Here is a 22490-nt window from a genome sequence, read left to right as displayed (position 1 = left end):
TAAAGGGCTGGACAGGAAATTCCCCGAAGCAAATCCCTGCTCGGATTCAGACAGATCCTTTTCCCCTGCCACAAACCTACAGAAGTCTGGATTGTGCTTTCTTCCTTCTTTCTTTCCCTTAGCCTTTCAAAGTGTCCCTCACAGGAGAACATTTAATGCTTTTTCTGAGTAACAGATTCCTTGGACGGATCAATCACCTTCCTTGTGGTCAGGAAATAACCTTTCATGAGTTGATGTGATTTCTGTTTTCAGCCAAGGCCCACCCGACTATGTAAATAACATCAATACACAGAAGAGTCCCCTGCATTGTATTACAAAAGATTTCCAACAGGACCTTACAGAGCAAGGGTCAACCAGTTGACACAAAGGATTTCTGCCCCTTAGAAAAGAGGGACTTTGTATCTTTCTTTTCTTTGAAGTCAAGTATGAGTTTACACAATGGGAACAAAATAAATCCAAGATGCACATCAGCTTAACACTGGGAATACTGGAGTGGATAGCAAACTTTTCTTTCTACACAAATATGGAAGTATTTGAAATACGGAAAGTGAGATAATTCTTCTCTCTGAAGTCCCTACTTAGAAAATTATGTCAAACACAGCACCTCACAACAGTGATGATTAAAGGAGAAAGTCCGTTTTCACTCTGAATTTCCTTGAGTAGTTTGGCTTAAGCTCATATTTTAAAACTTGTATCAGCCTAGACTCTTGTTATAAGGTTTCTTTTGCAAGTTATATGTGTTCTGCATGATCATGGATTTTAACTGATAAACAGGTAAAAAGGTTTGTCAGGAGAATTTCAGTCCTCAAAATGTGCATCTTTTATCTATCTATCTATCTATCTATCTATCTATCTATCTATCTATCTACTCACTACAGTGAATGACATAACTATTAATTATAGGATTTGGAAATCGATTTGATTTAACAATGACTTACTTATTCTTAGGAGTTAGTTTAAGACCATTTCCCACATTGAAATCATATCCCATTAAAATACATTTAAAATAACAAAGTCACAGAACAGAACTGGAATTCAACCCTTACATTTAATAGATAAGCAAACTTTTAGGAAAGTGACTCACCTAAAATCATGTGATTAACAGCAGAGCTGTTACCAGAACACAACTCTTGACTCCTTGTCCACTGGTCCTTTCAGTGCTCTTTATAGCAAGTTTATGATCAGGATGACTTCACTCAGAAAGGGAGAAAAATGAAATACAAGAATCTTTATTGAAATTTATACCCCAGGCTTTAGGTTAGACCTTTCTCTAAAATACGTCTAGGTAGGTATGTATTATTACTCTCATTTTAAAATTTGAGTAAACCGAGTTAAGTTCCAAAGAGTTTTAGTGTCCTACCCAAGGTCACTCTTTAAGTGGTAGATCTGCCAAGCTGAGAAGCTTATAATCTCTCCATTACCCTGCGCTCTGTCCATAATACAGTTAAGTAAAACGTTTCTACAAAGGAGACCCAGAGCAGAAAGAAGCAACTAATAGATTAATATCAATTTTCAAGGAAATATTACTAAATAATTAACATTCACTATAAATAATACCATCTGTACATGATAGAACATGAAGAAAATTATGGGTCAGCTACTCCTTACATCCTGAGATATTTTCCTTTACCTTGCCAAATGTGTTTCTCCAGCCCTCCAACATTTATAGTTCCTTGTAACATCCATAGACATTACAACTCTTGACTAAGTAGTTCTACAGGGCAGAGGCACTTTCTTAGGCAGATGCAACTAGTCAGAAAATGGACAATGTTGAAAAGCTTTATACTGCATGCCTTTTCTTTACTTTGGCTTAAAACATTATAATTTAGAAATTTAAACACTACTTCAGGCTGTCAAATCTCCAGAATGAAATGACACCCCCGAATATCTGCTTTCTTTCTCTAAGGCAGATTTCCCCCTCTAGCTATCTATAATAGAGAAGGAATAAATAGGAAAGCATACCAGGTCCATTCAGGATAGAGTCTACAGCTGTATTATCTCTATGTAACTGTCCTTGAGGACTTTTTTAGCTCTCTTTTCCCTTTTTCTCTTCCTTCTTTCCTTCCTTTCACTAAAAAAAAGAGAATGAGAGAGCAGTTCTTTCTAATTCTCCCATGCCTGAAAAACCATCAGAAGTTTTGAATGGGAAAATATATATCTACAGTTTTCATTCCTAAAACTTTATTTGCCCAATACACTCATCTGAATCAAACAGTAATTAAAATATCACTCTATTCATTCCTCCTTTAAAACACATCCTTGTACTGGAGATGTTCTGTATATAAACTCCTCGTCCCCAGGTGTAGATAAAGCAAGATCTTCATTCCTAGTGCTGGTGTCTACAAGAAACCAGAAGCCAGAAGCTATGTGTCTTGCTTCGTTGTCTTGATCTTGTCTTTAGGAACTTGGCCAAGCTCAGAGGCAGCCAGCCAATGACTTAGAGAAGAAAGGTATAGATGGCAGGTGGGTCTCCAGGGAATTTCATTATCTTTATCTAAACCTTCTGAGGTCCTTAAGGATCACGTTTCAGTCTTCTCCTTTTTTATTGATCAGGTGAAGTGTTCTTAGAAATGGTATTATCTGTTGCTGCCCTAGGAATGACAAGGTTCCAGTCCCACCCACATTCAGAAAACAGAGTTCACATTTCAAGCTCCTGATCTGGCTGATCCTAGACACAATGAAGCAAACATCCTCTCTGGGTGGTGAAAGATTAAAAATGCACCTTTAATGAATTCCAAAGACCCTAGAAAAAAAGGAACCAACTCTCTAAGTTTGCTTTAAAAAAATTTTTTTTAACACTACAGATTAGGGACAGACATTTTATCCAACACTTCAAATCTTCTTTGGTTCTAGGAAATGCAGAAGTAATATAAGTTCTTTGTTGCCTTCTTTAAAAAATAAAAGAAACCCTACAAAAGGCAAACTGATGGTGACCATCTCATTAGGCATTAGCCTGAAGTACATAAATTACCAAGAGAAATAAAACACAAATATCCTTAGAAAGCCATGAAAAATCTGATTTTTCCCAGAAATCAGATACCAAGCCTTTGCGCCCCAACCTCCAAATCAAAATGTTACAGTAAAATGTTTCTTTCAATAAAAGAGTTCTTTTTTCCCCCTTTGCTGTAAATGTCCTGTTCATGGTTGGGCAGATTTCTCCAGAACTTAGCTAGAAGACCGTCTACATCACGACGGAACTATGCAAGCCAAAGCCAAGTTCCAACATGGAGTGATGGGAAAGGCTGGGCTGCGGAGAGGAGATGACTTCATTAGGGAGAAGAGAGGCTCTCTGAGCCGGTTCACACGTCAGCCAAACGGTTCAGCACATCTGCACTAGCCCCGGGGAGGCTGCCTGGGGCAGAGTATCAAAAATGCCATCGTTTTTACAAAAGAAAAGATTAAAGCATAAATAAAGCAGCCCAACTAAACTGAATCAAAGATATCTACCTTACTCCTCTCTCTTGGTCGAACTCAGACTCTTTTCTTTTCCTCCTCACAGCCTGAAAAGTATGTTATTTTTTATAAAGCATTTGTCTGACTGAACCAAGACAAACTGAAGAATCTGGCTTCTGAACACAAGGAAGCGGTAGAGATCTTAGAATTTATGCAGCAGGGCAGAGAACAACACAGAGGTTTTCTTCAGAGGCAAAACTTTTGCAGTTGCTGTTTATTTTCAGTGGGTACCAGTCTCCTTTATTTAATTAGCATACAATGGGACCAAGAGACAAGAAGCTTAATGAAAGCACCATGGATGGGGCAAAAAGCCAACGTGGCATCATTAGTACTTCCCATGAACAACGGTAGGAGCAAGACAGGAAGCAAGGGAAGTTCTCCATAGTGAGAAGAGTGTTTGGGGAACTCTCGCTCAGGTATCAGAATAGCGTGTAGAAGTAACATCAGTTACTCTTTTTATTCTATCAATAAAAAGAATTGCAGGACTAGTCGAAAGTCAAGAGACTTTAGGCTCTTGTTACAAAATTTGAGTGATCACATTTTAACCCTGTGATGCAAAGGAGATCAAATATTTGCTCTAATTCATCAAGAAAAAAGAAGAGAATATCTGTAAGACTCAGCAAATACTTATCACAAACTGACTGCTCTCAATTTCATTTCTATTTTCTTCGTTCAATTCAACAAACATTTGCTGAGCACCTTCTATGTGCACTGCTTTAGAACTCTGGTATTCAGAAATTATTCAAAAGATGAAGAACTGCTTCCCAAACTACAGGAGTTTATAATTTATATAGACAAAATTAACTTACTAGAGTAGTCTAGGTTATGATCTACACAATGACAAATGAACTTAGAAGAAAAAAATATTTTTGTGTATATGCCCACTGGCTGGTTCAGTCAGCCATTTTTTGAAGACATGCCACCGACTACAAATGGATCAGGGAAGAATGGTAGCTCAACAAATCTGTTTCCTTTACTGGAAAATCTCTTCCACGCACGTATTCTATTGACATTGAATCCTGGGCATTAATCTTGTTGTAGATGAGGGAATTGTATTTCTTATTTTCCCGTAATAAAATGAGTTGGTTAGATGATATGTACTTAGAATTCATTTTAAGTTTCTGAAAATCTTCCAGAATTGATAAATCAAACCAAAGTTGAATGGTGGAAAGAAAGCAATAAATGTCATTCTAACAAGAAAAGAAGTTCAAGGAAATTGACCACTCTAAGGATACTAGGGACTGCTGGACATGAGTATCAAATGTTGGCATTGGAAAACTAGAGAAAAGAACAATGGGCTAAAAATTGTTTTTCTTCTCAGACATTAGAAAGCTGAAGTAATTTGATTTTAAATATAGCATTGAATTTATAGCTTCCCTCAAAAATGCAGTTGGGAATGTATAATGGTCCTTCCCATCCCCTATTCCTGCAATTGCTTTGGGGAATTTTTGTCTGTTTTTGTCTCTGGTGTTAGCTGCCTGTGACTACTCCTCCCTTCCATATCATCTCACATAATATCTATCTCTTCTTTCCCCCAGCTTTATTGAGATATAATTAATATATAACATTGTATAAGTTTAAGGTGTACAGTGTGATTTGATACATGTTATATTGTGAACTATTAATCACAAAAGGTTGGTTAACACATCCTTTAACTCACATAATTTCCTTTTTTAATTGTTGTTATGGTGAGAACATTAAAGCTCTACTCTAATAGCAAGTTTCCAAATGCAGTACAGTATTGTTATCTATTGTCACCATGCTGTACATTAGCTCCCTGGAGCTTATTCATATTACAACTGAAAGTTTGTATCCTTTGACCAATATCTCCCCATTTCCCCCACCTCTCAGCCCTTGGCAAATACCATTCTACTCTCAACATAATAAAAAGGCCATATGTGATAAGCCCAGAGTCAACATCATACTCAAAGGTAAAAAGCTGAAAGCTTTCCTACTAAGATCAGGACAAGATAAATGTACTTACTTTCACCACTCTTATTCAAAATAGTACTAGAAGTGTTAGCTATGGCAATTAGGCAAGAAAAAGAAATAAATGTATCCCAATCAGAAAAGAAGTAAAATTGTTTCAGTTTGCTGATGACATGATCTTGTTTACAGAAAATTCTAAGTAAATTCATAAAAAAAAAAAAAAAACTGCTCAAGTTAATATACTAGTAAAGTTTCAGGATGCAAAATCAACACACCAAATCTGTTGCATTTCTACACAGTAACAACTATATGAAAAAGAAATAAAACAATCCCATTTATAATAGCATCAAAAACAATAAAATACTTGGTTAGAAATAAATTTAGCCAAGGAAGTGAAACATCTATGCACTGAAAACTATAGGGCATTGAAGAAAGAAATTGAAGAAAACACAAATTAATGGAAAGGTACCCTGTGTTCATGGATTAGAAAAGTTAATATTGTTAAGATATCCATACAACCCAAAGATATCTATAGATACAATGTGATGCCTATCAAAATTCTAACAGCATTTTTTCACAGAAATAGGAACAATATAATGTCTATCTTAGACTGGGTTCTCATAAAAACAAGCCCTGAGACGAGGATTCAAATGCAAGTAGTTTATTTGGGAGTGACAGCAAGAAACATCTATAGAGAAGAAGATAATGAGACAGGGAAGGGAAGGAGGCTCTGAAAGGTGCATTTCAAACAGACTGCCACTATGAGCAACTGGAGCTTATTCCCACTAGAGGATGCCGGGAAACCATTGAGAACATGTATCTCAGAGGTATCCCCGTCTAAGAGAGAGGGAGCTGAAGTATTTATACACCTGTCATTGGTTGGGGGTTTTTCAAAAGAGTATCAATCTTCTGCATATATATAGGCCAACTGGGCTCTGGTGGCCAGAGAAGGCTCTCAGGCTAAATGATGCAGAGTCTGCAATAAGAATTTGGTCCAGCATGCACATGATAAAGATGAGGGGATATGGGCTTGGGTACCAACTGTAGCTGCTGTAATTCTCAATATTCTAATCATCACCAAGGCTGGCTAGGACTGTGGGATTGGCAACAACAGGTCTACCTTGGTGAGCTGCAAGTCTTAGGATATCAGGGAGGAGAGTGGCTCCATTCAGCAGCTCCTCCCTCTTAGGCCCCTGTGCACCCACACCAGGAGCATCCCTACTGCTACCTTTCCCACACTCAGTGCTGCCTTGCTAATAGGATCCCCAGCCTGAATCTCAGTGCCTCTTCTCCCTCCCACAGTCTTAGTTTGACTCCCTCAGACATCTCAACTCCCAGGAAGAACTAGCCAGATGAGACTTGAAAGCTGTTGTCCTGGGAATCATAAATGAATCTTAAATTCATAGAAGTTAAGGTCTTGAAGGGCTGTAAATTTACCTACAGCAAAGTCCTCTTACTTCAGACATGCAGGCACTGGTAGAAGCTCTGTGAGAACAGGGTATTGATAGTTCAAGTTCACACTGTACATACAGTTCCTTAGCCCAGTGCCTGGCCCACAGTAGGTGCTCAGCATATATGCATTGAATAGATGTGGAATGAACACACCTGTTGAGTGTGTTCTATACCCTGAGAAACAAGGAAGGCTGGGACCAAAATGTAGCAGGCAGGAAAGATTCCCCATCCCAACCCAGCTCCCCTTCTTTGGGTCATCTGTCATCACCATGTGCCATCAGAAGCCCTGAACCAGTTCCATTGGCCATGAGGGTCCCCTTTCCTCTTGCAGTTGAGGGATCCAAATCCCCAGGAACCCAAGTGGAAACAGTGGCTACATTTTCCTAAGGGGGTTGTAAATGTAAATCAGTAGGCTCCACATGATTTTATATCTTTGAGACAATGTTAGTCTGAGATCTAAAAGAATAATTTTATACTGTTCATAAACAGAGACTGGCACATCAGGCTGCAGATAAAATAGGAAAGAACACCTACTGTGGAAATGACAATTGCATCATTAGAGGAGGAAGAAGTGGGGAAGCAGACATCAAGAGTATAAGCCAGACAATTAACAGAAAAATGCAAATTAAAACTACAATGAGGTATCATCTCACACTGGTCAGAACGATAAATGCCGGAGAGGCTGTGGAGAAAAGGGAACTCTCTTACGCTGTTGGTGGGAATGTAGTTTGGTGCAGCCATTGTGGAAAACAGTATGGAGATTCCTCAAAAAACTGAAAATTGACTTACCGTATGATCTAGCAATCCCACTCCTGGGCATATAACCAGAAGAAATTCTAATTCGAAAAGATACATGCACCCCAGTGTTCATAGAAACACTATTTACAATAGCCAAGACATGGAAGCACCTAAATGTCCATCAACCAATGACTGGATAAAGAAGTTGTGGTACATATACACAATGGAATATTACTCAGCCATAAAGAGAATGAAATACTGTCATTTGCAGCAACATGGATGGACTTGGAGAATGTCATACTAAGTGAAGTAAACAAGAAGAAGAAAAATACCATAAGATATCACTCATATGTGGAATCTAAAAAAATGACACAAATGAACTTATTTACAAACAGAAACAGACTCATAGACACAGAAAACAAACTTATGGTTACTGGAGGGAAAGGGAAGGGTGGAGGGATAAACAGGGAGTTCAGGATTTGCAGATGCTAACTACTATACATAAAATAGATAAATAGCAAGGTCCTACTACATAGCACAGGGAATTATATTCAATACTTTTTAATAGCTTATAATGAAAAAGAATATGAAAAGGAATATATATATATAACTGAACCACTGTGCTGTATACCAGAAATTAACACAACTGTACACTGACCATACTTCAATTAAAAAAAGAAAAAATTGAATCAAATACCCTGAACACTGAAAAAAAATAAAGTTCTTCACCCAGCTGGTCCATTTTAGCAGGTGCTTTCTTCCCATGGTCCCACGGGCTGACAACACTCCTTTTCAGTCTCCCCTGCTCTTCCTCCCTTTCTTTTGTCCTTCCACTAGCTACTGGCAATGCAAAAGGCAAAAAGCAAAAACAAAAAGGAGTATAAGCCAGAAACTGGATTATAATTGGGAGTTATTTTCTAAGATGACCCAGAGATGCCTAATGAAGACAGAAAGGTATGGATGGCAAACAGAAGAACCTGAGAGAGGACACTGTTAACTCAGGAACAGATTAGGAGATGACGTCTGGAAAACAGTGGGAGAGTGAGGAGCAAAGAACATAGGTGAGTAAAAAAATTAGGTTGCTTGAAACCAATTTATTTGGCAGATTCTACTCACTGAGGTTAAAAAATAAAAACCTAGAAGTTATTGGTTTCTTTTTCTAGTCACTACCCAAACTCCTGTATCAAATGTCCCCTTCCCATTGGGAATCAACTGCTTGAATCTTGGGCAGATTCCATAACTACCTGTACACTTTTCATTAATACATGCCTGTTTTTACATAGTTCAAAATGCTAATCTCATATATGAAGGTTTTCCTTCTACCAAAGCTTCTATTTCTGTGGCTCAAGGGACATGGACTGGGGAAGGGAGGATGTCTTTTGTTGTTTTTTTTTTTTTCACCCTCTTCCAGCTCCCCCCTGATGCAGGGGTGGGACAGGGCTGGGCAGGCTGCTCTGGGACCCTGTTCTTGCTCTTCCAGGCTTCAGCGCCTCCGTTATGAAGTGGAAGAAGTAGGGATGAAGGAAAGGGATAAGACCCTCTTACTAACTGGTTGCTGTTATAAACCTCTTTGGGATCATTAAGGCTTCCCTGGATGACGGTGACTGACAGCTGACACCCCTGGTGTGGCAGGTGTCCCAACACTGGCCACTGAGAGGACACATGTACACTTCCCAAGAGTCTTTACAGGACACCCCCTGTGCAGTTTCCTGCCCTAGGAGAGGCAACTGTGTGTCTTTCACCTTCCTTGACTCCATCTCAATTGATATGCACCTTGTGCCCTGCTGCTGTGGTTCCCCAAGTCTGACAGGCCACCCTTGGGACACCAGCAAGGCAACTTAATGCAGCTATTTTCTACTCTATCACTTAGCCCATCAAAATACTCAAAGCCTGATTCTTGCCAGACCACATAGTGGGAACAAGGCTACCCATGCCCTCTGTCTTTCTAGTCACTTCTCTCCAAATACCCTTGCTCCTGTGCAGGTAGGTACAAGGATGATCAACAAATCGACTTCCTAGGTGGCTATGCTGAGCTCCACTTCTCACAGACATCCTCAGCTTCTGTGAGTTATTCTCTTTTAGCCTCCGTTTTTCTTCTCCCTTGAGGAGAACAGAGAAAACAGGCAGCTCTCTCCACATACTCAAAAAGTAGTGAAATATAGTGTAGGTGGAAGGCAATACGAAAGAGACTGGTGACAGAAAAACCAGGTTGTCACGTTGTCTGCAAGTGCAGCAATAAGTATCTCACTGGTGAAAAAAGAAAGGAATTATAAAAGCCTTTCCTCCAGTCTCCTCTGCCATGGCCCCCCCTGGCTTTCTCTCTGTGCCCTTGGGTATCTGTATGTGTGCACGAGTTTCATATCTGAGACCTTTATGTCTTCTTTGAATAAAAAGCTTCCAGGCATTCCAGTGATTACACAATCCCCTACCAAATTCCAGAATTCCTTCTGATTCACAGCATTGTGGCAACTTCATGAAAGTAGGAGAGATCTCGCTATGGTTCAGCAGTAAGGGAAGAGGAACATTGCCAAAGCCCCTGAAAGTTCTGTATTGAAAGGGCAGGTGTTTGATGTGGGGAAGCAATGGGAAGTGAGCAGTAATCTGAGCGCAGACTCAGGCAAGATAAATAGGTTCCCAACATGTCAGGTAGTTCCTGCTCTGGTTTCAGATGGAGGAATTTAATAAGCTTTCAAGTCTTAAAACTCAAGTGACACACAGGATACAAGAAAGAGGCACGGGGGGAGGGTATAGCTCAAGTGGTAGGGTGCACGCTTAGCATGCACGAGGTCCTGGAGGTCCTCATTTAAAATCCCCAGTACCTCCATTAAAAATAAATAAGTAAACCCAATTACATACCCCCACCCCCTACAAAAAACAAGAAAGTGGCATAATGGAAAGTCTGTTAGAACTGAAGTAACAGGAAGGGGGCACAAATCTCAGTTCTACTACATACAAATCTCATGAACTTGAAGCCAACTGACCTGCCTGAGTTTCCTCACTGGCCATATGGGGATAACAAGATCTACACAACAGAGGCATTAACACCAGGCTTTGATGAGATAACAAAATAAAGCACCCAATAAAGTAGCCAGGCCACCACGTACAGCTGTGTAATCTGTGCACAACATGAATGTCCAGCCAAGCGAATGAGCAGAAGTTGAAAAATTACCCAAGGTCTATTAGTTAAGTCATCGACCTAGCACAGGGCTCCACTGCGTCGGAGGAAGGGACACACTGTCTTCCAGTTCTGACACAGACCTACCACTGAGACTTGTACTGAAGACTCTTATCTTCTCACAGCTGGCCCCTCTTTCTAATTTTCACAATGTGTGTAACACTTTAATAGCCACTAGATAAGTGACTAAATGGAAGACGGTCTTATAACTGGGGCATTTAGGCTACTCTTCCTATGGAGGATAGTTTTCAAGGCAACCACAAGAGCAGGCTCCAAAAGGATGAACTGGTTCAAGTCAAGGACCATCTGCAACTAGACTGGCATTTCTCAGTGTAGATCTTGTGCCACTGCAAAAAATCACTTAGAATTTGTAGCTCTGATACCAATATCACAAGCAATAGCATAAAAATAAAAATATGGGGTTTCATCAGAATTAAAAACTTGTCCTCAAAGGACACCATCAAGAAAATGAAAAGACAACTCACAAAATAAGAGACAATTTGGCAAATCACCTATATGATAAGGAACTTGTGTCTAGAATATATCAAGAACTTTTATAACTCAATAATGAAAAGACAATCTAATTTTTAAAAATGAACAGAGAGTCTGAATGGATATTTCTCCAAAGGAGATATATAAGTAACCAGTGAACACAGGAAAAGATCCTCCATATTATTAACCATGAGGAAAATGAGATTCAAACCCACAATGAGATAATACTTCACACCCACTAAGGTGGCTGGAATCAAAGTGTCAGATACCAAATGTCGGTGAGATATGCAGGATTCAGAGCCCCAGACTCTGGTGTTGGGAATGTGAGATGGTGCAGCCACTTTGGGAAACAAAAGGTTGAACATCAAGTTACCCCTTTGCCCCAGCAATTTCACTCCTAGGTATATGCTAGAGAGAAATGAAAACAGATATCCACACAAAAACTTGTATATAAATGTTCACAGAAGCATTATTCAAGACAGCCCAAAGTGGAAATAACCTATATGCCCATCAACTGATGAATAAACAAATAAAATATGGGACCTCCATATAAAAGAATATTATTCAGCAATAAAAAGGACTGAAGTACTGATACATGTATGCTACAACATGGTTGAACCTTGAAAACATTGTGCTAAGGAAAAAGCCTGACACAAAAGACCACATAATGTATAATTCCACTTACACAAAATATCCAGAAGAGGCAAATATATAGAGACAGAGGATAAACTAGTGCTTTGCCTGGGGCTGAGGAGCATGGGGAAATGGGGTTGACTGCTAACAGGTATGGTGTTTCTTTCTCTGGTAATGAAAATGTTCTGGATTATGTTAGTGCTGAGGGATACATAACCCTGTGAATATAATTAAAAGTATTTAATTGTACACTTTAAATAGGTGAACTGTATGGTATATGAATTATATCTCAAAAGATGTTCCCCCCAAAAAAGTTAAGGTATATTAAAAAAATTACTTGGGATGCTTGTAAAATTGCAGGTGCCTGGGCCCTTCTTCAAACTCATGAAATTGGAATGTCTGTGACTGAAATCCAGGAATATGCAATCTAAACAAGTACACTGGGTCGTTCCCACATGTATTAAGTTTGTCAACCACACAGTTTGTCCTACAAATGAATTGTATATATTTGTGTTGCAGTTTTGGCTGGGAGATTTTTCATTGTAATATATGTGCATTTGAAATCCAACAGTTGAGAAATGGTTTGAATAAAAAAAATTCTTTTCTCAGTGTTAATAGTTAAAGGCAACTAAGTGGAAGATTGTGCCTTTCTAGTGTTCTCATTAGTGTGCTCAATGTTAAAAGTAAAGGTAGTGAAAGAAAAACCAAGTCAAAATTCATGGTAGAAATTTCTATTAACACTTGTCCCCACAATCAAGAAGGATCTCTGGAAAGTGTCTAAAACTTGGGTGATCTAATTTCTACTTGCCCCACGACTATCCACCATTGGGATGAGATTTCGTGTTCCACATCTCAAGTCTAACCATTCTTTTTACAGTGTTTGCTAAATCAGAATAAAAGTTGGTGATGACGGAATGCTAATTTCAACTGCAGGACACAATAGATATTAAAATATAAAATTTTCATATGAAAGGTCTTTTACTCTTGGATTGCATAACTGTCTTTATATTTGTATAGAATGTTTGTATTTATAGTGTCAGTATTTATGAAGTTACAAAGTTAGCATTCACCAGTCACTTAATCCTTGAATTATCCCTGTGTAGTATACATGGAAGACAGTAAGAGGCCCTCTGGCAGAGACTTCTAGGTGCTCCCTGTGTTAAAAATGTAGCCAGGATTTGTTTTCATCAGGTATTGTTAAGACAGTAGGCATGGAAATGATTGTCATGAAAGAAGAAGTTTGTACTCACAGATCCCTAGAAATAGATGCAGGCCATGCCACACAGAGCCGCATGGGGAAGGACCAGGGATGCTCAAAAGCCAGAAAAGGAATGAGAGAAGAATATGGCCCAAAGCCCTTTTTTGAGGGGTGGGGAGTAGGGGAAGGTATGAGCAAGACTGGGTAGGTACACTGAGTAAATTTGGGATGGATAGTTTAAATAGTTTTGGTGGGCTCTGGGCTGTAGAGGTGGTCCCTAGTTGTCTGGTCTTTGTGGGAAGATTTAGGGTAGGTGTTAGCTTGGTGTGTGAGAGTTTGATAAAGGAGATGGCTGGGGGTGTGGGCTCTGAATTGGTTGATTTCTGAGTCGAACGTGTGCTCATCTCTAGGAATTACCTACCTCCAGGAGGGGCATTCTCTCCAGGATCAAGGCCCAGACTGCCTGAGCATCAAGAATGTAGAAGATAAGGAAACACAGTCAGTGCACTTCCCCCAATGAATCGTCTGTCCTTCTTTCATAGTGTACTTGGACCATCACTGCTGGAAATATGACATTTCCCAGATTCTCTTGCAATCAGGAAGGGCCGCAGGACCAAATTTTGGCCAATGTGACACGAGGGGAAATGATGTGAGCAACGTCTAGGCTGTGTCCTTCAAGGATGGCAACCTGGCCCCTCTTCCCTCCTTCCTTTGTCCTGCTGCCTGAAATGCAGATGTGGCACTTAGCCTTCTTGGATCATGTGCGTAAGGACAACAGCTGAGGGATGGCAGAGAGGCAAGAGAGAAGGAGCTGGGTCCTGCAGCTCTGCCATGCCAGTGTTTACCTGCTTACATTCAAAGAATCAGATTGTCCCACGAGACAGGAATCAACTTACGGCGTGTTAAATCACTCGAATTTTGAGCCTTCGTTACAAAGATTCAACCTACATCCCAACCCAGAAAGTCGAGCTGCCATGTACAGTTGTGCAAGCATCTTTCACACTGCACCGTGCATAGCCTCTGTGCTGCACATGGCAGCCCTCAACACAGTCCCATTTCTCCAGTGAGGACAGGCTCAAAGAGGTCAGGCCACACCTTCAGTAAACACTAGATCCAAAGCTCTGTAGGGATTATAGAATTTACAGAGGATAATATGCCAGTTTCATTACAAAATCAAATAGAGTAACACATCAACCTTCTTAGGCAAAAGATAAAATATACGTTAAGTACTAGAATTCAATATTTACGTACTTAGAAACGGAGAGCATTCTGCTGAATGTTGTTCAATGTATTCCGAAGAAGAGGCTGTCTCCTTAAATTCCATAGCTGAAGTGACAGGCTGTGCACAGGGGCAGTTAACGACGCCTGGATGCGCAGGTCTATCATTTGCATGCATTAAGATGGAAATGGGGCTTCCGTATTTTACTTATATGTGCCCGTGAAGTGATTGCACTTCCCAAGATCCCTTTGTACTCATGATTACTTGATTTGTGAACCAAATGAGTGGTTTGAGGATGGAAATAGGTATACAGTGACTCCATTTGGGAGGTCCAATTTTGACATGAATGACTAGAGGCTTTTTTTTATGAAAGAAAGAGTAGATACTGGATTCAAATGAAGTTTCTTTAGAAGATTTGATACTTGGGGATTCGTTCATTTGAAATGTCCAGTCTGATTTTTGGTACTTAGAATTGCACTTTAATTGGGAGATGTAGTTAAGTGATGATTGACATAATTAATTTGTAATAAGAAAACCAGTACAGGGCTGGGTCAAGATGGCTGAGTAGTAGGACGCCTAGCTCACCCTCTCCCACGAATATAGCAAAATCTACACCTACAAATCACACAGAATACCTATGGAACTTTGGCAGCGTATCTCTTATATTGGAAATACAAGGAAACCCTCACAAAATCAATAAACAACAAGTTTATACAGCACAGGCAACTATATTCAGTATCTTGTGTAATCTATAATGAAAAAGAATATGAAAAGGAATATACATGTATGACTGAAACACTATACTGTACACCAGAAATTGACATAATATTGTAAACTGACTATACTTTAGTTAAAAAAAAAAGAAAACAAGTATAAAATATCATTTTTATCAGTAGGATATATCATCAACTCTGCAGCAGTAAGAAAAATATTGTCAAAAATTTTATATTTAAACGGATTCTAACAACACCCAGCAATTATCTGCCAGTTGCTCTAAAACACACGTGCCTAATAGTAGCAATCGCAAAATTGAATTTTGCCTCCACAGACCTGAGAGATACTTTTCTAAAAAAGACCCTAAAATTTGCACTTTAATTCACAAATGTTCCCCTTCCTTGAAAAGTCACATTTTTTTTCCTCTTGTGCAAGTGTGTTCCATTGGAGATGAAATGGTTTTAAAAGCAAGCATTCTTTATTGATTCAGAAGTTTTCCTACCCTAACTAGTGCTGCCTTACTGTAAACAAAATACTACCATATCTACTATACCACAAGTTATAATTAGTAGGAGTGCTTTCAAATGCTCTCATATTGCTGGAAAATGAGCTTTTTGTTTGCAAGGCTGAGATGGTCTCCGGTCTCCCTGAGAGCAAGAAGGGAAGCGAGAGGACTTGTGACCTGAGGTGAAAGTCCCGGGTGGTGCTGGGTTCACGTGGCTGCTGGTGGCCGGCACGGGCCAGTGTCATTAGCCATCTTGAAATAATTATTTTGGAACAACTGTAACCTAAAATGTTGGATAAAGTAACATTCAAAAAGTTTGCAGCCAGCAGTAGTTTTTACGTTGAATGGGACAACTACCATTGGGTTTTAGAAAGGATGTTCTTGGTTAAAGTAAATGCACAAGGCTGGCATTGATTTCTAACTTTTATCCTGGTGACAAATCTAATACTTACACTATCTTCCTGTCATGGAAACCAAAATACTTTGTTTCCAGAGGAGTTTCTGTTTAAAAGATACAAAAGATGCTACAGTCTTAGGTGAGCTCTAAATTTCTTTCACTCCAAATATGATTATGATAGTAATAAAAATAATAATACAATAATAAAAATAATAGTCATAAGGGCCACCAATCGTTGAGTATTTAATATAAGCCAAACAAACCTTCATAATAATCTTGAAAAGTAGGTATTATTATTCTAGCTTTACAGAAGAGAAAACTGACTTCAGGCAGCCAAGATATGACTGATTCCCTCTGCTACTTCCATGTACAACCTACCATATACGTCTCTATACAGTTTTTGGAAGAGACAGAGAAAGGGGATGAGGGCAGAGAGAGGCAGAGTGAGATTACAGGAAGCAAACTCATATCTGTCTTATGAGAGATTGGCAGTGTGGATTTATTGTGCCATATTTTGTTTTTATTCTCAGACCTGAGATACTATGCGGTTCAAAGCAAAACTTGCTCTAGGGAAAAGTTGCACTGAATTTCCGAAGAATAAGTACACTTTAACTTTCCTAGGAAGTTCTGAACTGTTGAGATAGGGGGCCGCTAGTTTTTCCTTCTTTTTCTGTTCTAAACTGAAGCTGAACAGAACAGGGAATGCTCTACTCCCACCCTCTTAAAAAAAAAAAAAAAAGGAGGGAAGCGTGTGGCAAAACTACTTATCACATTTAAGTGGCCTCAGACTTAGCTGAGTGCTCTGTAAATCCTTACCATCCCGGACATGATGATAAACTCTGTTCTGGGGACATATTATTTTGATTTTGATAATTTGTCTTCTACCTCATTCAGTTTTACGCAAGAACACAGAAACATCAATTGGTGTTTTGTTCCATTGCTTTTACTGAATTAAATGCTTCTTTTTTACCTTTTTTTTTTTCCTTTACCATGCTTCAAAGTAACACGACTTGATAGCATCAGCCTTGGGTACTAGCCCTTACAGATAGAAATGTTCTTGAAGTAAGCTCAATAGAACTTTTTGTAATAACTTACCCATGTTCTCAGACTCCTATCAGTCCCCGAGGTAGTCATAATAAACACGAACTGAAGCTTCAAAATCTTCAGGAAATTCTTGCCTTAAAAAAAAAACAACAACTGTCTTTGGAGGTTTCTCTAAAGTTAATGCAATGTTTACAAATTGAGTCTATAATCTATAAAAATAAAACCAGAAATTATTTTAAAAGATAACTAAGAAACCTCTGTTTATATGGCACTAACAATTAGACTTAAAGTTGTCCAACAAAAGAAAGAGTGATTTCATAAGAAAAAGATTCCGTAGGGAAAAATGACCATTGTAAGTTTTGGCATTTCAAATGCTCCATTTTCCTAATTAAAGAGAAAGTGAGATTTAGAAAAGCAATTTATGACGTTTTCATAAAAGTATAAAGTTTGTAAAGCACGTTTAATAGACGTCAGTTTATTTATGAAAATATCTTTGAGGTTATCTTTTTGCCATGTAAAATTTAGTTTACCAGGAAAAGTTTAGTCCAGACCCAGATTTATTTTTGTTTTACTGATATACCACTTAGAGATACCACGCACTTAGCAATCCTAGGTCACACATTGTGACCTAAAGTGTCTGCTGGAGCTAACCTCCTCAAGTTCATCTACTTTTTTTTAACCTCTTGGTCACAAAGCACAATGGGTTTCATGTTTAATTCTGGACATTATAATGGCCTAATGGACATTTTTCCTGTCCCAGAAATTTCCAACTCTAGTATAGATGATTTTTCTTACAACAAATTAACTTAAAAGGTAATTTCCTTGTGGCTTCTACCTTTGAAAACATTTGTTTTTTCATAACATCCTGCTTGTCATCATATATGTTGTTTCTACAGCATGTAAACTTATTTCCTGATTTCTCATCTCGGTTTATCTGGAAAATCTGACCAAATTTTCAAGACCTTGATTAAGCTTTAGTACTCCATGAAGTTTTTCTGAAGTAGTCCCTCTGCTCAACCCACCTCATCCTCCTACTGCCTGTTACAAGAGGTAGCTACCATCAATTGTACACACTTCCATTATTACATTGATCCCAGAATGCTACAATTCATATGTTACATAAGGCTGTAAAGCAAGGATCATGGTTTTTGTTGTTTTGTACTTGTATCCAAGATTTCTGGAACAGTGCTTGATATCTAGATAGCCTGAAAAATTATTTGGTGAAAAAGTAATGATGAGAAAGAACACGTCTGATTTCTATTTCAGAGGTATTTTGATTTTCTCCTCAGTCCTCAAAATGAAGTAAGATCATTAGTGCACCTATTTTGTCACCACTGAAAAATTATTCATAGACATATAAAAGTTGAAATAGCAATAGATTGCCTGGGTTTGAAACATGACCTCACCATTTTACTAGCCAAATAAACTTGGGAAAGCTTAATGATACCCTATCCCCAAAAAAGAAGTCTTCAATCTACTCACCTGCAAAATAGGGATTATTGTACTATCTACCTCACAGAGTTCTTGTGGGTGTTGAAGGATAATAATGCACACAGAGGATTTTGCTCGAGTCCCAGCACATGGGAACATCTCTTACAAACGACCAATTATCAGGCTAGTGTCTAACAATCTATTTTCATTTTTTAAAGCTGAGGAATAAATCCTTACTTTGTGATGGTTCCTCCCCCTCCTCCTTCCTCATCTTTTCCTCCTCTTCCTCCCCCTCCTCCAACAGCTTTATTGAAATATGAGTGATAAACATTCTAATGGGTCCAGAGTTGCAAGATGAAAAAGCAGTGTACCCAGTCAATTGTAAGAACTTAATTAGTGAAGATGGTGGTCAATTCAGTTTGGGTAGCTGAGAAACCCAGTTATACATCAGCTGAACTGCAAGCGAGATTTCTAAGGACTTTTCACTTTATTATACCTTACTTCTGATGCGGTTTATCAAGCAGTTCTTATTAAACAGGGTTTGTAAAGAATGTGCTTGCCCTAGGCACTCTGGTGGCTGATTAACAGATGCCACATTATGTTTTCTGGTGTCAATAGGGTGGTTGTCTGTTCAGAGTATATTTCCTGGCTTTGGGGAGTTAGTGCAAGTTAAATGCAGCCCTCCAATAACTCAAAAGGAAGGTCAAACCTGAGACACTCTGATCTGGGCCACTGGCTATCCTCTTCTGGGAAGTCACAGAGAGATGAGTTCATGGACTTCTGGAACTGAGGGTTCTAATTAGTACACATTTTAGTATCCATTCCTCTCATGGTATCCTTCCATATTTATATTGTTTCAAATGAAAGTCAATTCAGATGAGAAAATTATTCTAGCCTTTGGGTCAAACAACTGACACACACACACATCTGAGGTCGTGGGGGTGGAAAATGGCAGCCCCTCAGGGGAACTGAAGTGGTTCCCAGAAGGTTGAGCAATCTCTTAGGTGAGCCTGTCACAGGTGGCGGGTGTCCTGAGGCAAAGAGAAGGCCCTGACTACAAGGTGATCATTTCTGATAAATCCCTGCAGTGCAGGTTCAGACTGGGCATGGACCTGGGCAAGTGAAATACCCTCACTATGTGTAAAAGGCCTGTAAATAAATGTGCCCACATTTCAAGAGTTTTGAACATTAATTTTTTGGATCCAAAGGTCCTGAAGTGAGGCAAAATAAAAGCAACAGTAAAGAGTGAAGAGTGAGAAAGAGAAAGCTCAGGGATGTAGGCTGAAGTCTTTCAAAACTACGAAGTCAATGTTTCAACATAATTATTGAAAAGTCAATTATTTTTTCCCTATTTTTGTATTGTAATAAAATACACATACCATAAAATTTACTTTTTAAATAAGCACTTTAAGTGTACAGTTCAGTGGTATTAAGTACATTCACATTATTGTGCAACCATCACCACCATCCATCCCTAGAGCTCTTTTTTATTCTACAAAATGGAAATTCTATACCCATTAAACAGTAACTCCTTATTTTTGTGTTCCCTAGCCCCCTGCTCCCAGGCCCTGGCAACCACCATTTCTGTCTCTATAAATTTGACAATTCTATGTACCTCACATAAGTAAAAATGTCTATCTTTATGCCAGCAACACACTGTTTCAATTACTGTAGCTTTGTAATAAGTTTTGAAATCAGGAAATATGATTCCTCAAGCTTTGTCCTTCTTCAAGATTTTCTGGCTATATGGAACCCCTTGAGATTTCATACGAATTTTAGAATGGATTTTTCTATTTCTGCCAAAAAAAGGTATTGGAATTTTGATAGGGATTGCATTAAAGCTGTAGATTTCTTTGGGTAGACTGACACCTTAACAATATTATGTTTTCCAATCTATGAACATGGGATGTCTTTCCATTTATCTATGTTTTCTTTACTTCAGCAATGTTTTGTAGATATCATTGTACAAGTCCTTCACCTCCTTGGTTAAATTAATTCTTAAGTATTTTATTATTTTTGATGCTATTGTAAATAGAATAATTTTCTTAATTTTTTTTCAGATTGTTGTTAGTTTAAACACCAATATTAATACTTAATATAGAAACAAAATGGGTATCTATGGCCACAGAAATAACTTGTATCTAAAATAAGAGTCAATTCACAGAGCATGAACTAAAGCCAAGTGGAAGAAAATACACTATTAGCTTACTTAGGTACCTCAGGTTGAAATAATCCAAAGTGATTAGACTGTGTGTTGAGTGCCTCCTCCCTCTTCTTTCTTTTTTTTAATTGAAGTGTAGTCAATTTACAGTGTTGTGTTAATTTTTGGTGTACAGCATAGTGATTCAGTTATACACACACACACACGTATATGTTTTATATGTACATATACATATATATATTCCTTTTCATACTCTTTTTCATTATAGGCTATTACAAGATAATGAATATAGTTTCCTGTGCTCCTCTTTTACTTCTGAGGGTTATAATACTGGCTGGCTGGCTGGCTAGCTGAATGGCTGGATGGAATCAAGATACAGGAAAAAAATATCTCTACATTTAGTAGCTATGACTCCTCCAAGTTTTTTTCCTAAGACTGCTTTATCAACTTGAAATTGACCAAATTAACCTAATCATTTCCCCTAAAGATTTTAAGTAGTGTAAGCAGAGGTGGTTTACCATTAGAGATACATGTGTGGTAGATAACAGTAAGAAAAGCAAACTTTAGGTTCATAACCCACTTGGATATAACTAGTACTGTGATGGTAAGTGTTTAACAACGGGCTCTCTGGATAGGAGGTGCAGGATCCCTGATTTATAGGGATTCCCAGTTTTCATGGCTTAAATATTCTCACCATGGCCAATTAATGTGGTGTTACTGAAAGAGTTCCTGGGAAGAGGCGCACACAATTGTCCCCATGCTGGCGGAACAAGCCTGGTCCAGCTCATCAGCGGATACAACTGAACTACTGTTCCAATGTGAACCAGGTACACATTTTCTGCAAGAAATACAGCTTCCCCCTCTGACATCCTCATATGAAGATGCCTGCTTTCCCAATGCCCTCTACCTTGTTCTTACGGGTGTCCTAGATGCTCTGCTCTAAATCCCAAGTTTAAGCCCATACTTCTTATCTTTCTAATATATGCTATTTAAAAAGCACAAAAAATAAATTCTTGTCTCAATACATACACTTTACAGGAAAATATTCATATAATAAAAGAAATATTACTAGCCATGCCACTCTTCAGAGATAACCACTGCAAATTTTTGATGCATAGCTTCTTAGATATTTTTAGTTACATATTTCGATATATATATATACATTTTTAATATATTTCATATATTTATAAGTGCATAAAATAACAAAAATACTATACGCATATAATGTTTTCTGTTCATTTTTAGCTTAAAAATATAATTTTAAAAATGTTGAAATAACTGAGGGCTATGAAATTAAAAGGGGAGGTTATGTAGTAGAATGCAAAGAATCCAGACTAGTTTCTTAGGACACTAATTCCATTAACTATGTCTTGGAAAAAGGATTCCTTGATCCCATAAACATTAAATACTAACCTTCCTTTTGAAAATCCATAATGTTTTTGTGTCTTAAAGACTCTAAGTGGTCCTATAGTATGTTTTATTCTGTGTTCACTGAGTAAAACTATTTAAATACTAATATCATTAATATAATAATAATAAAGGAAACATCATTTGAAAAGGACTTACATTTCATGAAATATTTTTCAATGAACATTTTTAAAAAAATGCTTTAAGCTTGTGTCTGGATGTACGATGACTCAGTAATCCAGTCCCCTGCTATTGGTTGTTTAGGTGCGGTCTGCTGAAGCCAAAGCTGGGACAGACATTTCAGTCGCAGGTAGCACAGGTGTGCACATTTTACGTTTCCCTCTAGAAGTTTACTTGTTTAGTGCAACCGCTTCTCTGTACCCTCAGAAATGTCAGATAGAATATTACTTTTAGTCTACATGAATCTGCCATGTGATAAATAGTGTTTATTTTCCTCTTAATAAGTATGTCTTTGACTGATAATCTGACACTCCATCTTCAGGCTCAACAGGTGAAAACTTCGTTATTGTTTTTGTTTAGGT

General features: G+C 38.3%; 1 long non-coding RNA gene across 1 annotated transcript in view; it reads right to left on the bottom strand.

The window, feature by feature from the left end:
• Positions 1-15253: 15253 nt before the first annotated feature.
• Positions 15254-22490, bottom strand: part of LOC135319909 (uncharacterized) — a 51183-nt gene continuing 43946 nt past the window's right edge. Inside the window, exons 2-3 of the long non-coding RNA XR_010378937.1 lie at positions 17001-17083; positions 15254-15791 (exon numbers count right to left, since the gene is read on the bottom strand). This is a non-coding gene — a long non-coding RNA (uncharacterized LOC135319909). The remainder of the gene's footprint in view (positions 15792-17000; positions 17084-22490) is intronic.

Source organism: Camelus dromedarius, chromosome 3, assembly GCF_036321535.1.
Source record: "Camelus dromedarius isolate mCamDro1 chromosome 3, mCamDro1.pat, whole genome shotgun sequence".
NCBI classification, from domain to species: domain Eukaryota; kingdom Metazoa; phylum Chordata; class Mammalia; order Artiodactyla; family Camelidae; genus Camelus; species Camelus dromedarius.
This window is presented reverse-complemented; position numbering and strand designations above follow the sequence as displayed.